Raw genomic sequence first — 16,255 nt, forward strand, 5'->3', positions numbered from 1 at the left:
CCCCAGATGGTCACTTTTGTGCTGATTTCACCACTGTCTTCTAAGCTGTTTTTGGAAAGTGACAGGAATGTATATTTCTCACCTCAAGGGTGGGATGTTTCCCATATATGTATTGGGACTGAATATTTTCAAACATGGGCTCAATAGAGCATTTACTTCTACTGAACCATGAGAAATAATCGTAAAGGCTTTCTCAGAGTGTATTTGGTACGTGAGTTCAAATGATTTTCAAATAATTTAAATAATTTCAATAGTTATTTTTAGAAGAATGATGCTCATAATTTTTTAGGTGTGAAAAATATCTATTAGGTGATGTTTCCCCTTAGTATATATTTAAATATATATATGTATATATTCCCCATATCTGTACGTAAAACTGATGTTAATATCGAAGTGTATCAATTTCATACACATCTCCCAATTTGCTCCTCTTACTTGCATTACAATACTTCTAGGTTATATTCTCATGTGTTACAGTAATCTCTCCCTTTCGCCTTTGGGGAGAAGAAAAAATCACCTGCACATCTGTCCTTGCTCTCGGAATAATAAAACCTTTATGCGCCAGTGAATTTTTCTCTCCAAGCACCGACACCAAACTCCTCAGATGGGGCTGCACAGGGAATTTAAAAGTAGGATGCCCTGTGGCAGTTAATCATAGCTAATGCAGAGCCCAGGAGGAGGAGGAAATGATTTTATGACTGTAAGTGGAAAAAAGGACAAGTCAACAGGGCTGGGAAGAGGAGCTGCCTGTGCAGGGCAGCCTCAGGCTTTTGGCGTGGTTGCAGGAAATGGGCTGAATGCATCATGAGGGGCGCCCACAGATGCACTTGGGGCTTTCAGGGATGTATTTAGGTCACTGACACTCTGAAAGCTTTATACTTTTTGAGCCCAGGGGCTGTGACAAAGGCCTGTATACGCAGAGTGAAGGCTAGCATCCATCCGTGGCTGGCCTTATTGTATCCGCAGGAATTTCAGATCAATGAAGGATGTTAGCAATTATGTGCTGAAATAACTAAGTACAATGGGATGAGGTAAGGAAAGCAATTCAGCCTTGAATTTGAATTTCTTTTGGTTTCAGTCAGCTTGTGCCAACACCCCTTGCGATGCACACTGAGTCTCTGGGGCTGTCCTATATTGTTCAGGACTGGAAATTTGAGAGACGCAAGTTCAGCAGCAAGTGCCGAAGTTGCATGTGTGGATGCAATGTTTTCCCTGGCGTACGGGCTGGTTTCGCTGCTGGACACGTGAGGTATTTTGTGAATGTGATGCTGGTTTCTCTCTCTTGGCACAAAATATTTTATGGCAGGTGCTGTTCTGGTTTTTAAGCCTGAGAAATGTCACTTGGCTTCCTGCAAAGCTCCAACCCCTGGTGGGCTTGAAGAAAGTCCCATGTGCCGCCTCATGCTCTGCTTGCTCCCTGTGGTTCTTTCCGCTTGTGATTCCCAAAGGGCCAAACACAGGGCTGTGTGCCTGACTCCGGTATCCAGGCCACTGGGCAGACTGAAGGAAGGAGGAGGAATTCCTTTGAAGTTGTGGAGCTGCTCCCCAGTAGCTGACTGGAGCCCAGCGCTGGGTGCAGTGTCCCATGCTCCTGTCACAGCCTCCCTGAAAGGGATCTGATTCCTGCTGCTCCCTGCAGTGCAACCATACCAGTTCCTCTACAGTGCAGCCTTCTCCCACTTGCAGAGCAGTGGGCTGAGCCTGGCTCTGAGCAACCTCAGGATGACAGAAACTCACAGAAAACCCCTTTACAGACTTCCTTTCTCAAAAGCCAAAACACACGCTAGGAGAGCCTGGAGTCTGTGACTTGTAGTTAGGGCAGTTAATCAAAACGTTTGCCATGTATTGTGTGAGCTCCTTCACAGTTTGTGCATTTATCTTTTTAACATCTGCAGAACAGCATGGCTTGGATAGGTTTCTGTTACTACTCCAAGCCTTCATTGGCTCTTGAGAATGAGTGAAGAGGAGCCAGACAACATAAAGGGCAGGCAATCAAAGCTTTTGACTCTTAGATCCTCGCAGATGGGCCTTCTGATGAAATGACTAACAACTGCTGCCAGATCAGCAAGTAGCAACCACAAGGCACCTGTATTTATTTAACTTTCATTTTGCCAGATAACTTGTCTTTATGCTCTTGCAGTTTTAACTATGGATTATAAGTCACGAGGCTTCCTTCTGATCTCCCTAGCACAAGTGTAGAATGAGTCACTTGAGATTGGTTGGCGATAAGAGTTCTTCTACTGTACAAGTGGTGTATGCAAAGGCAGGAGGATCAGCTCGAGGGGCAGATGATGAGTCCAGTGTCGAGTTTGTTTCAAACATCTTTATGGCCAGCCTCCAGGGTGAAGCTTTCTTAGGGCACGTACTAGAGGGGGGAAAGGTTTTTTAGCAGCAGCCTTTGGTTGTTGTGAAGATAAATAAATAAATAAAAACCCGTGACCTCGTTTATCTTTTCCAAATGGCTGTGCATCTTGTGAATTCTGCTGTGCAAAGAGACACTGTCTGCAGCCAGGGCCCCCCAGCTGCTCCAGCCTGCCCGAGTGAAGCTCTGGGTGAGGGGCAGCCAGCTTCCCTGACTTTGCAGCCGCCTGCCAAAGCCGAGATGTTGCCAGATGCCTCAGGCTACAAACCTCGCACCTCAGAGCACTCGTCCCAGGAACGACTCGCAGGTGGTGCTGCCAGCAGCTCCACAGGAGCCTCGTGGCTCAGGCCATTATGGAAAGGAACAAAACCCCGGATGTGGCTGTGTCCCAGGATGACCTGGTGGCGTTGGCTCCAGCAGCTCCGCTGCCTTGCCGCCTTTTGCAGGCACGGGCTCCGATTGCCCTGTGGCTCCAGTGCCAATCCAGCCCCGCTGCCAGACGCCTCAGTGTAGCCCTGGCACATGGAGTACACTGCTTGCTCATGGGCCATCTGGGGCTTCCTTGGCCACCCTCTCGGCTTCCTTGAAGGTAAATATCCAGAATGTGCCATGCTCAATATTGGTTTCTATCAGGACAGGTAAGAACGTGCTTTGTGGCTCTGATTGCTCCTGCTTTTGGGTGCTGTGAAGGGGCCCCCAGTGGGTGCTTGGCTGTTCCTGGAAAGCAGTCAGCTCCCCTGTTCCTGGAGTCAGGTATCTGAACAATGGCAAGTGCCAAATCTTTTAATTATTTCTCTATCAATCCCTGGTTTTATAGCCAATGCTTCACCTGTGTGCTGTTGGTCACTGGTGGCTTTTGTTCACCAAATAACATCCTGCCCATATGTGTTGACATAGGATAAAGTCACAAAGCAAACCTGCTCAAGTGTTAGAAGCAACATTGCAGCACTACCATCAGACTTGGCCCATGGTTTTTAGCAATCCTTGCAACTGTGCCTGTCCTTCAGGATTTAGGGATAAGCTTTGCTGTCTAAGTAAGCACATGTATTCTCTGTCTGATAGTGGAAACTAGTTAGAACACAGAGTTCTGCCAAATTTGATCTTATATTTTTTTTGTATGTCTAAAGCAAGATCTGATAGTTTTAAAAGGCTTTCATATGACTCTTGCTGGAATAGTTTTCTTCAGTCACTTCTGACTGTGCTCTCTTCTGAGTCCAAATATGATGAGGAAACCACATAGCTGATTTAAGTACCTCAAGTTAGTGAAATTAGACCAAATTGATTAAGGGCATGTGTGGCAAGCACAGCGCTTGAAGGCCAACCAGTTGTTTCCTCCTGAGAAATGTTCTTACCTAGGGACTTGGAATTCCAATCAGTTCCAGGTTTTCAGGATCAGGATTGTTTAAATATTATGCTCTGCCTTATTGCTGTCTTTGGGCTGTAGGGTATGATCTGTCTTTTTCAAGGAGTTCTGCAAGGAGAGAAATGAAATGGAAGGGAGCCAAGGCATGCTTTGGTCTGTGGTGTATCACCCAAGCAAGAGTGGTCCCATCTTTCCCCTGTTCCCTGCTGATGTGTTTGCTTTACTGGGGTATCTTTTTCTGGAGTCATCTCCTGCAGGGATTAGTTTGGATCTGAATTTATGCAAATATGGGAGCACTGAAGTGTCTTGTGTTGTCCAGAATCATAGTCATGGAATGAAAATGCTGTTTTTGCTCATGGCTTAGAGCTGAGCTTAAATATGGATTTCCTGGGCTATGTGCATTTTAAAAACAAAATTTACTTTTGCATTAGCATCACATCTAAACCCCAAATTTCCTTGTTTGCTTTTAAGATAAGGGGAAAAAGTCAGGAGCAGGACACACATTAGCCATACTTGTTATTTGTAAATCAATGAACAGCTTCAGTCAGGAAGCAGAAGTTGTGTGTGGGATGATGTGGGATGGAATGAGGCATCATTCATGTCCTTTGTGGTGCTTCAGTTGGTGATATTGATGAGGAGTCATGATGGAGTGCACAAATCCAAGACTTTGCATGGTTCTGGACACACTTTTGAGCACGGTAGGGGCCAGGCTGGCTTTGGGAGGGTAAGGTTGCTGTAGGAAATGTTTTTCAGTTGTGGCTTACACGGGATTTACCAATGTTCTGGAAAGAGCTGGTTTGTCCAGCTTTACAGATAAAACATGCCATTTGATTGTGGCAAAAAAATGCACGAAGGAGATTGACAAAACCTTTATTTTTTTTTTTTTTCTGTGCAGTTTCTGTACCTGTCAAAAAGATATTACAGGATGGAGAGCGAGGTGGGTACGTGGTTTCCTGCGCTGTGCCTGAAAGGAGATAGATTTATGAAGATGATTTTGACGGTGCATTTGCTGCTCTGAGGGAACATTTGGGAAATCCTGCTTGGTGTGTTTGAGTGAGGCAGTCACCGTGATGCTCTCCCTCCTGGCAAACTGCAGGTAACCCTGTCTGGGAGCAGAGCACGCATCGCATTGCCCCATTCATAACAAAGGTGTCGAAACCCTCGGTGCCGCAGCGGCTCTAACGCGGTGCCCGGGGTGGATCTGCTGAGTCAGCAGCGGGGCTGCTTCACGCACCCTGCCTGGAATTACGGCAGCGCTCCCCTTATCTCCCAGCGGGCAGGGGAAGGGCACAGGAGCCGCAGAGCTGGGAATGAGCGATGCCAGCGTGAGGAGCAGGATTCCCATTTATCTTCAGAGTAACCTGAACTCTGCTGCCCTGCCCTTGCTGCTGGTTACCTGACAGCGTTCCCTTTGCTGTGCCATTAGCTAATGGTCCCTCAGACCGCCTGTTAACGAGGTAATTTGCCGCATCTGCTTCCACTTTCCATGTCATGGACAGTTGTCGGCTTTGCAAAATGTTTTGTGTTTGTCAAGCTGCTCTGCCTGCCTGGAAATGTTTTGCCTGCTCAAATTTTTTCGGCTCATACCTCAAGGACTTGTTACTAGGTAACAGAGTTCCATTTGCCAATTGCCCACTATTTCCTTCTCACCGTATTACAGGCCTGATTATTAACATTTAGTTCAGAGAAATTGCTGTCATTATGTGAAGTAACTTCCTTTAGAGGTTACTCATTAACCTTAGGTATTTTACTGTGCGATTATAATTGCCAAATGCCATAGGCATGGAAAACCTTTGAACTCCTCAAGGTATTAGTGTATGGGAGAAATGGTATCAGCTGTGATTTTTTGTACATTCTCCATCCCCACCCCCCCCCTCAGTTGTTTTTCCTTTTGACTGTATTGTCCTTCCATTCCTGTTGGCATGTTGCATGGCATACAGGACCTGCTCAGCTGCTGGAAAAGAGAATGTTTCCTTTTAGATGGGAATCTGCCTCTCCTGTCCCCTTCAGATCTGAGATTAGCCCTAGCCAGCTCAGGGGCCCATTACCTGGTTTGCAGTGTGCCACTAAGAACAGAGTTTGATCCCTTGCCCTTGCATGAAAAGTGAAATAATTGGAAAGTTCTGTGGCATGCTCCATACTGTTAACATGTAGTTTTCCAGCATTTACGATGGCTCTTCCATGTTTGCTTTGGGAAAGATTTTTGACTTTACTGTTGTAGATTGTGTTCAAGGAATGGAAATTTTTAGACAATAATAATTCTCCCCCTCCTTTTTTTTTTTCTTTTATTTTTAATACAGACACAATCAGCTGCATACTAAACTGTTTGCTTCAGGGCAACATGTGTTCTCTGGAAAAATCTTACTAAATATATTTGTCTTTCTCTCCTAACCCATTTCTACTTAGAAGTCCATTGACATTCCTAGTAACTTGATGCCTCTGACAGGATAGAGCAAAGCTGTAGTGCAGTCTTGTGTCATCATGTGACTTCAGTGAGGAAATATATATCATATCCAGGAAATTAGGGAACAAGTGAAATATATACCTAGTGCTTAAACAGAATGAAAAAAAAAAAGAAAGAAAAATTACCCATGCAATAGGAATGTTTTTACATGGAGTCAGACCTAATTTTGATGGTAGTAACCAAAATGTTGTGGTGGACAGGGAACATTAATCTGGTAAATCTTCTAAAATATAACATTAGAAAAAAAAATAATACTATAAATTTAAAAAGGAGAAAGCTAAGGTGGGATTAACCAATGATTCCTCTTAAGTCTGAACCTGGTAGCAGGGAGAATAAAACAAGACCAAGCAACTTCTATCAAGCCCTTGATTTAATACTGCTCACCCCACTCTCCTCTGTCCATTTGATCTCAGCATGAGCTTTTGGGTTTTCTTGAAGGGGGAAAAGTGAGGAAAAACCCACAAAACTAGTATGTCCTTGCATGATGCACACAGCACAGTCTCCATGATGAAAGTGCTAGATCAGTACCATGGTACTATGAATAATGAAAAATGTTTAGTAACACAGTTTCGGGTAGTGCCCCAACCCTCTATTTTTTTTGTGGTGATCTTTTTCTTCTTTCATTCACTAGAACAATTCTTGCTCCTGATTTCAGTGGATTTCCTTGTTTGACAATGTGCCAGCTGACTTCTCAACTACTGCGTGTTGCAATGAGCTAAGCAGTGGAATTTGTGGTGACATCAAATGTTGCTCTCCAGGATAAATTTAGCGATTCACGAAGTCCAAGCAGTGCAGGAGGTGGGTAACACTTCAAAACTTCTTTTAGTAAAACTGTGGTTCACTAAATTCCTGTCTACTCCTTCTACTTTACCTGCTCACCCACAGCTCCAGGTCTGATTCATGGATACCTCATTCAGCACTGTAGGAATAGCTCAGTGTTCATCTTTTGCTTTCTGTTTATTGTCAATAAATCCACATAATTTAGTACTAGTATGGTTTAAAACCAAGCACACCTCAAACTGGCATTAGCTACTTGGAGCCTTTCTGCAGAATACAGCATGAAATACAATTTTCTGGTGTGTAATGTGAAAATTACTGGTGAAACTTTATGCATGAGAAAGCATTTGGGGAAATTAAAAGCCTATTACTTGTCATAATGGCATTCTGTACAAAGAATCTGGATTACAGAGTTACAAAGTCCTGCTCCACTGAAGCAAGTGGATGCAGAAAATAGGGAAAACATGGCTAACACCTGAGACAAGGCATATTCCTGCCAGCTGTGGCATGTCTCTTGCATTCACAAACACAGGCAAATGCCTCAATGTATTTGTTTGTTTATCTTTCTGTCTGTTTATTTATGAAATGTCTAAATGTGTCTGTTCTCTATTGTACAGGCATTACAAAATATTTACCTTTATTTTGATACATGACACTGTTTCTTGGAGCAGGTGTCATGGAATAATAACATTAAGTGTCATAGATGGGGTACCTAATATTTTTTTTCCTACAGAAACACCTGTGGTAGTTCAAATGTTGCATTTTTTCCACATCAGTGCAGAAGAAAGAGATGTATTTTTAGACCAAAATTGAACTATATGGCAATACACAGTAAAATACCTTTTCCCACAGAAATTGTGGCAAATTTTAAGTTAAACAATGATTATTACATTTCCATAGAAAAAAGTACAGCAATCTAAATTGTAACTCTACTTGGCAGGGAGAACCAACAAGGAAACAAGAAAGTGGCCTAGAATCCAGCATGAACAGAACAGTCCTTAGGACATACAATAACTGGCTGAAGTTGTCATAAACACTCTTTATTTCCCTAAGGTATGGGTGTGTGTCTTTGCAAGTTTCATTGGAATCAGGATGTATCGATCTGGAATCTCTTAGAAACGCCTGTGAGGTTCAGTGTGTTATTTTCTTATAAAAATTGGTTTCTTTTTGAAAATGAAATGCCTATCAAGCTTATAAAACGGACAAAATGTTATTGATTTGACACCAAGGAGGTTATATATAAACTTACCAAGCAAAAAAAAAAAAAAAAAAAAAATAATTTCAGGATGCCTGATAAGGCATCCTGATTTTTTTATTTTTGGAAGTCATTCCTCTTGACTAGTCCTGATGCAGTCAGGCTTTATTCCTTTCACCAGGAAGGGAAAAATGGAACCTGTGCTTGATGGTATATTGGTAACTAGGCAATGTCCAAAAGAAAAACAGGATTGGTTGGGATTCTTTTAGGGAGGGGGCTGTTTGGTTTTTCTTCCCTGGAGGGGAGAGAATAAGAAGAAATTCTGGTCTCTTAAAAACGGAAAGAAAAGGCAAGAAACTGATTAGTCCTTATGATTTCAATAATGTTTGACTCGCTGCATTGTGACGACAGTGTTTGATTTTTCTATTTGCTTTCCCCCTCTTTGAATGCGAGGCTGGGATCTGTTGTTCCTGATTAAATGTGTGCTGAGCCATGTGGTGTTAGAGAATTGCACTCCCTGCCCCTCCATTCCTCGTGCTCTCTGTTGCCCAATGTGGAAGTTGTGGCTCTATGGGGATTTACTGTTTCCTCTTAGGATCACCTGTGCTGTGGCTTAAATAAAAGTTTGTTTCTTCAGCTGTCTGACTTCGGAGTTTATCTGACTCAGGCTGACCCCTCAGTTTTATAATGAGCTAGTTTATTTGCTTGTGCAAATTGGGTTTTCTTAGACAGAAATATAACAGACTGTAAAGAGGCCAATCTTTTGATCATTTCACCTCCGGAAGGGGGAAGGCTACAATGCCTTTCTGCACTCACTGGGCACTCCCTGGGTTGTTAATAACATTAAGTTACTGTTCCTGAACATTCTGTGGCTGGATTTTTTTTTTTTATTTATTTTTTTTTCAAACCGTGTTATAAAAGTCTGGTGTGTAGAAAAATGTTGTTTCTTCTGTCTATGCTAGAAATATTGATAGGGTTTAGAATCTAATTACTTCTCTATTTGCAGGAAATGCAGAGCCTTTGCTTAGCAACCAGTCTGCCTGTTTTCAATTCTTTAAATGTATCTTTGTGCTGCACCTATAGCCGTGCACACTCAGGCATGAGGCAGAATGCTGGAAGAAAAGGAGGCGTGAGCACTTTGTGAAAATGGTGCCAGTTTTTCCTCGATGGGCCTGGAGCCTCTAATGCAGCCCAACAAAGCTGAGAGTGATGCGTCAAAATATCTTTTAATAAACAACGTAGGCAGTAGGAAATAATACTGGTCAGGGCTTGTTTTTCTGGCTCAGGGCCTCATTCCAACCTGTTGCAACCAGCTATTGAACGTCTATGGGGACACCCCCACACAAGAGGCCCCATGGAGGAAAGGAACTTTTACATTTCTGTTTGACTGGGATCCTTGCCAGTGGCTAAGTTCAAAGTGCAGTTTCCAGTAATTTGCTGTTACTACTCCGCGTGTTTGATAGGCCAGGACAGAAGCATGCAACCCGAAGTAATATTTCCTGATTTCTGACATTTCTCAAGATATGAATGGAGGTTGCTGAGGCACTAAAACTCAGAAGGGTTTTCCTGACTCCGACACCTTCGATGCTTTCCTTTTCTCCTCTTGTGCAGCCCCTTTCCCTCCCCCCATCTCCTCCCTTAGCTCACATTCCCTGCTGTTGTCAGTTCCGTATTTGGATGACATTCATATTGATTGTTTCCCTATGCAAACACTGTGTGGCTGGTCTGATGCAACCAGAAGAATCCTATTGATTTACTGAGTGTGAGGGTTATTTAGATTGATATCCTTCTGGAGTAGTGATAACGCTTTCATCTCCCCTCAGAATTATGGTTAACCTTTCCATTTTGGGGGAAGGGCATGGAAATGAATTTCCTTTGCCCCGTTAACTGTGGTAGGAGAGAGGTAAGCACAGGGAGAAGCCAGTGGAATAACTACTGTTCTCTCCAGCATATGCAGTTGTAGGCCATGTGTATGCCATTGTGGTTATGGAAGAAGCATCCTCTGTAATTAAGATTATATAAGCATTCCTATTGTAATCCTTTGTTTCCAGCTCTCCAAAACTTGCCTCTTTTGGGCTGATGTTTTCCTGGCTTGTTCTTTGCCATGTCACAGCTTAATTATTTATTTTCCAAGCAGGGATGCAAATGTTGGAGAGAGCTGAGGAAATGGACTTTTCTTGCCCATTTGAACAGAGCTCTTGACTTTTTTGAAAGTTAGATCCAGAGTCCAAATGAGCTTCAGGTAGAAAGGATGTGACTGTTGATGAGCTCTTGGGGAATGCTATTTTAATTAGTGAATAATCCACATTTGTGCAAAAGGTAATGCAAATGGGCTGTTTAAGGGCAGAGGTGAGGCTGGGAGGGCAGGCTTCAGTGCTTAAAATCCTAATTCTCTTTTTTTACAACTTGAGTGTGCAGTCTTCCTAAGTCTGCAAGAGCATGGGGGTCCTAGTACAGCTACCCACAAAAGCAGAGCAGTAAGAAATTTAAAAGTGCAGAGTTCAGTTCTCACTGCCCCCCCTGCAGCAAAGTCAGTGCTCACAGGAACAAAAGCTGGGTGTTGAAACTGTGTGTGCTGGCTTTGCACTGAAGCTTCACTTTTCAGCTGAAACTGTCATCTCAATTCTGTTTTAAAAAACAAATAAAATTCCTTCGACTAGTATGTAGCTTGAGTTTTCAAATAAATAAGCAGGCAAATACCTTTTCTTCCAGAGAGCACTGACAGGTGTTCACACAATCCAAGCACTCATGAAGTTTTAATCATTAAACTAAACAGTTCCTTGAAAGCAGAGGAATTTGGAGTTAATTCTGATCTTTATACTCGTGCTGATCACATCCACTCGAGTGTGTCCATGCAGTGACATCCACGGGACTGCCTAAGCAGCAAGTACAAGGAAACAGTGAGAACATATTTTTGAGCTGAACGTTTCAAGCACTGTAATTGGAACTGCATTATTCGTGACTAGTGCCTTTTTTTCCGATCTTAAGTCCAAAATCCTCTGGGGGGGGGCAGTGGGAGAAAGCACGGAGCAGCAAATAATCACAAGATGCTCTGTGGTGGGAGCTGATTTGCCCACGAGCGCCGTGTGTCGCTGGTACCAGGGCGTGTGTCATGTGGCCGGCAGCTGTGCTGCCTTGCCGGATGCTCAGCCCTCCTCCATGACCAGCTGCAGGGCCCTGGCCCCCGCCTCTGTGCTTTTTTTTTTTTAGCCAGAAAGATGTGGAAAGGAGAAGGCTGCAACCTGGTCCATGTGTTGGGGGTTTTGTTGTATTAATTATTTTTTGTAGTCTTGTTCAAGAATAACTCACGGCTGTCTGGCTGCGTAAGTTTGTTAAGCCCAGAGTCTCCTATGCTGACAAAGCCTCTGGCTGTGTTACAAGCACTCTGAACTGATTGAAGAATGTTGGGTTGCATCATGAGACCAAACAGCAGGTAAACAAATGGAGCAGGCTGTGTTCAAATGAAATAACTCCTCGTAAACCTGGAGGATTGCGGTGAACTTTGTGGTTTCTTGAGAAGTGGTTTCAAGAGAAGCACCAGAGATGTTACACTGCATAACTGTAAAGGGTTACTACACTGAAACTGCAGTCTGACTCTGTTGAGGAAGATGCAGGGCTCACTGGATCCCACAGGAAATTTTCTATGTAGTCCCTTGTGTCTTCATTGTTGATATGTGAAACCAGAATAATATTCAAGAGGCTGTGTTTGTTTTCCATAATATTTGCTCGAATGTGAATTGTTCCGAGGGAGTTGGGTTCATCCCTTGAGATGATATGTGCAAAACAAGAAGTCGTGAAGGAAGGAACATGTCCTGTTGTTCACTGTAACAATAAACATGGAAAATGATTCAATGATCTGTGAAGCTCAGTGAAATTTATGAGAACACAGCAGCTGTCACATTATATTAGATCAAAGATTATTGTGACCAAGTATCCTGCCTCCAGCAGAGGCCGGTGAGAGTGGGATGGGGAAGGGGCCTCAGAAAATAGAAATATATTTGGAATCATCTTTCCCTATCTCTATCTTTTCAGCTTCTAACTAAGAGTTGTGTAGCAGCCTCTGAGACTGTGCCTGGTAGCTTCTCCTGGATGTTCATTCCTCTGATTTCGATTTGAACCTGTGTGCTGCATTGCCTCGACCAGCCCCTGTGGGCACTGAGTTCCACACTGTAATTGTTTTATGAAAAGGCATTTCCTTTTGTTTCTAAATTGCTGCCAGTTTAAACCAGGCTTCCTGACTTCCTTTATTACATACAGTAAATAATTCCCTTTTTTTACCACATCATTTTTCAGATGTCGATTCTGTCCTCTCTTAGCTAGCTGGCATGTCCTGATTTATTTAGTTTCTACTTGTCCGGATTTTGTCCTTTACTTGTTACTTTCCACGGTGCCTTTTCCCCCGTCTTTCCTGGTTTCTCTGTGTGCTCTGTGAGATGGTGTGGAGGTGAATGCAGCACTGTAATCAAAGGGCCCTAATGAGTAACCTGGTGAGGGTGCTTGGATGAGCAAAATGCCTGTGGACTTGAGCCAAAGGTTGCCCTGATTAGCCTGGGAAGACCGGCACTGTCAGGCTTTGTCTGTGCGGTGTCAGAACAAGATAAAGGTGTACAAGTGCTCCTTGTTACCTGCCTTAAGTTCATCATCTCCCTTCTGAAGTTACAGCTGTGATGGCAAGGATTTGGGTGAGCCACACTTGAGGCTCCAGGACCTGAAGCAGTGGGTGCCAAAAGAAAAGGATTATACCAGCCGTGGTGGGGTGATGAAACTTTGTGTCATGCTGGGGAATGAGGGGAGAAGTTCCTAAAACGTGCTCAACAAAGAATTATTGCACCTCCCTCCACCCAAAACCCTGCAATCCATAAATGTGTATTTTTGGGTTTTTTTTTCACAATGTCTTTGGGTTATTTGCGTACGTGGATTTTTGCCCTTAAAAAGCGATTTTGTAGTCGGAAGTGGGGATGTGTTCGAGACTCCTCTCAGATCGTGGCCTCATGGGGCACTGACAATTCAGTAACAGCCCTTTGCAAAAGCCTCGCAGTGCAGCAAAAATCCAAGTGGTTCCTTTTGTGGTGAGGTTACAAGTCAATAACTTGAGCTCGAATTGTGTCCATATCCGGTGAGGAGTGAGGATTACATCCCCCCACCTCCTCCTTGCAGTCCTGCCTAACAAATCCAGACCCATTCCCCGCAGGGAGCCCAGGCGAAAGGAAGGGAGTGTCATCCCCTTGGGAGCTGTTACTGCATCCGCTCCCCCCAGGAAAGAGGAGGGAGGAATTCCGACTATTCCTTGCCAAGCTATTCCAAGGGTATAGCACTTACACCCCACCAGCTAATCAGGGCTGTTCCTTAAGGCTTTATTTTAAGCATCTGGACTTCAGTAACTTTTTTTAAGCCTAGTTTTGTACTGAGGATTACTGTGAATTTAGACCTAAACCATTGCTTGAGCTGCACATCCAAAATAAGCATTGTTAACAAAAGCCAAGTGCCTTGTGCATTTTATTCAGTGCTAAGAGCAGCTTGACTGCTAATATTTCATGTGCTGGAAGAAATGGAGCTGCAGTGTTTCCAGCTAATTCTGGGATTTTGAAGCACATCCTGCATGGCAAACTGTAATGCCCATGGTTGTGCCAGTGGTGATCAGTTCAAGGCCAGTGAGATGTGGCTGCAGAGATACAGGACAGAATCCTTATAAGAAGGCAATTGCGTCCTTTGCCATGTTTGTTTAATATTGCACTATTTGTTTTTTGAAGTGCCTTTGTGTATAAGGTCTTGTGCCATATTACCTTTTAAAATTTTTTTTCCAGGTCTGCTACCGTTCAAATAAATCATATGGTCGAGCAATAATTCCTTCTGCCTCCTCCTAAGGCATATAGGCTTAATCCTTTTGCTGCCTAAATCACAGTCATGGTGTTAAGAAGGTTTAAACAAAACTCTGCTGTATCCCAGCAATTAGTTGGGAGAAATATGTGGAGAAGGGGAGCAAGGTGAGAAAGGGAAAGAGGAGATCACTTACCTCTCTTTTGCTGTGCAAGTCCAGCCTGAGTATCTGCACAAAGGAGCTTTGAGTTTTTCCCTTTGCAGGAATCGATGAGCACAACTGGGTAGAAGCAAACAGGACTGAACTAGTCGGGAAGGTGGGTTGCTTCGTGTGTCACAGTCGTGTGTCCCTCCAGCTCCGGCCGGGCGTTCTGCCTTTGCTCAGCAGATAGCTATATTAAACAGATGGAAAGCTTGGTTTTCCTTGCATTGCTTTTGCCCTTTATGCTCTAGATTTCACAAGGAATGCAATTTTTTTTGTGTGTTGAACCAAAGGATTCCTAAGTGAAGGAGCAGATTATTTGTTCTGCAGCGCGCACATGGATGAAAAATGCAGAGCGCTGGGTGTAGCCCGATGCAGAGCTGCACGGTTCATAGGTGTAGTGACAGCTTCCACTTGCATGCGTGCCTTTTTGGCAAATACAGGGCAAGAAAGACATGGAACAACTCTCCCAGTGTGTTGGGAGATGAGGTCCAGATAAGTAGTGTTAGTAGCCAGTTGGGAGGGCAATTAATGACCAGGTGGAGAGCATCCATTCCAGGTGCCGGATGTGAGCATTGGAACAGCAGTGACCTTGGGCACGCTGACTTTTACAGCAGAGTAATTAATAGGAACAGGATATGCAGATAAATGGAGGCTAACTTACTGATATCTGGCTGTAATCCCTTTGTCACAACCCCCTTTACTGTCTAACACACAAAGGTGTGGACATCAAAGTATATTGAATTGCCTCTCATTTGTTCACCCTTCTAGGTAGAAAATGGTGCTGATGAATGTATAGATCTTAGAGCAGTAAGAACATAATTTGATTATGTGTATAATGTGATATATTGTTGTTGATTGAAAGGTAGAAAAAAGGCTGTCAGAAATCACAGCTTTTAATTGCAAATTGCTATTCTCAAAGCTTTTAACTGTAAATTACGATTCTAGGTATAAGTTCTGTGGGGTCTTGATTAGATTTGCTGTCTCCCCCTCAGCACCCTGGGATATTGATTAGTTCACAATCCCAAGCTGTTGCTAATAATGGAATGAATCTATCAGCTGTATGGTTCTGCTAAAATTATTTGCAGTAAAAGGATTATTTAGTTTTGCATTTGCATGGTAATGGATAGGCTTTGGCTGTTAAGAGAGGATGAACAGATCAGATTGCAGGGTTGCTTACAGAGTTAGAAACGTGGGGTGGTGTTGGCTTATAGTTTGTTCTTTTGGAGATTGTTGTACTGTTCATAGTGAAGCATTAGGGAAGCTAAAGAGATAATAAAGTGATCTGGTGTCTAGGACACTGAGCTGTCTGGAGGGGGACACCAGCTCCTTGCTCCAGTGAACATTTGGAGTATTATTTTCCCACCTCATCTTTCTTCTCTTGTCCTGCTGTATGCACTTTTCTTCCCCTATCACCAGTCTTTGGGGATATGGGAACTGTAGGAAAACAGCTGTTGGATATGCTGGGGATGCCTGCATTCCCTACCTGCTGCCAAGAAGCCTTTCTGAAAGATTTCTCGGGCTAGATCTTATTCTGTGATCACAGCCAGTGTGTTTTCTTGGAGCGAGGCTTGCAACTGCAGTAGGCAGAAAAGTTAGCCTGAAAATCCCATCAAAATTAAAAAAAATAATAAAAAAAAGGAGCTGGGAAAAGCAGTGTCCTAGGAATCAAATTCTGAATTTATCTGCTGATGAAAATCTAGAAGCCCTGCAGGATTAGGATTAGCTAGGTCAGGGTGTGAAAGCAGATGGTGCTACCAGAGAGAGATGCCTAAATCCATCATTTGGATTTAACTTTGTAGGTTAACTCCTAGAAAGATGTAATGTGCTAACCACACAGTTAAGCTCAGAGCATCCCTTTCCTATTTCCCTTGGCAGCCAGTTTGTTTAACTGTAGGTCATGCCAGGAATGAAAAAACTGAAACAAATCAAAGCTGGTGTGCATTTCCCAGTCTGACTCTCTCACCTGCTGCACTGTGGAGCATCACCGTGGGAAGCTCACACTCTGCCACATGCTGTGGGATGTGATACAGCACAGCCTGACCTACCCAGGCTGTGTCAGCCACAGGAAGTCT

This window comes from Poecile atricapillus, chromosome 4, assembly GCF_030490865.1.
Source record: "Poecile atricapillus isolate bPoeAtr1 chromosome 4, bPoeAtr1.hap1, whole genome shotgun sequence".
In the NCBI taxonomy this organism is placed as follows: domain Eukaryota; kingdom Metazoa; phylum Chordata; class Aves; order Passeriformes; family Paridae; genus Poecile; species Poecile atricapillus.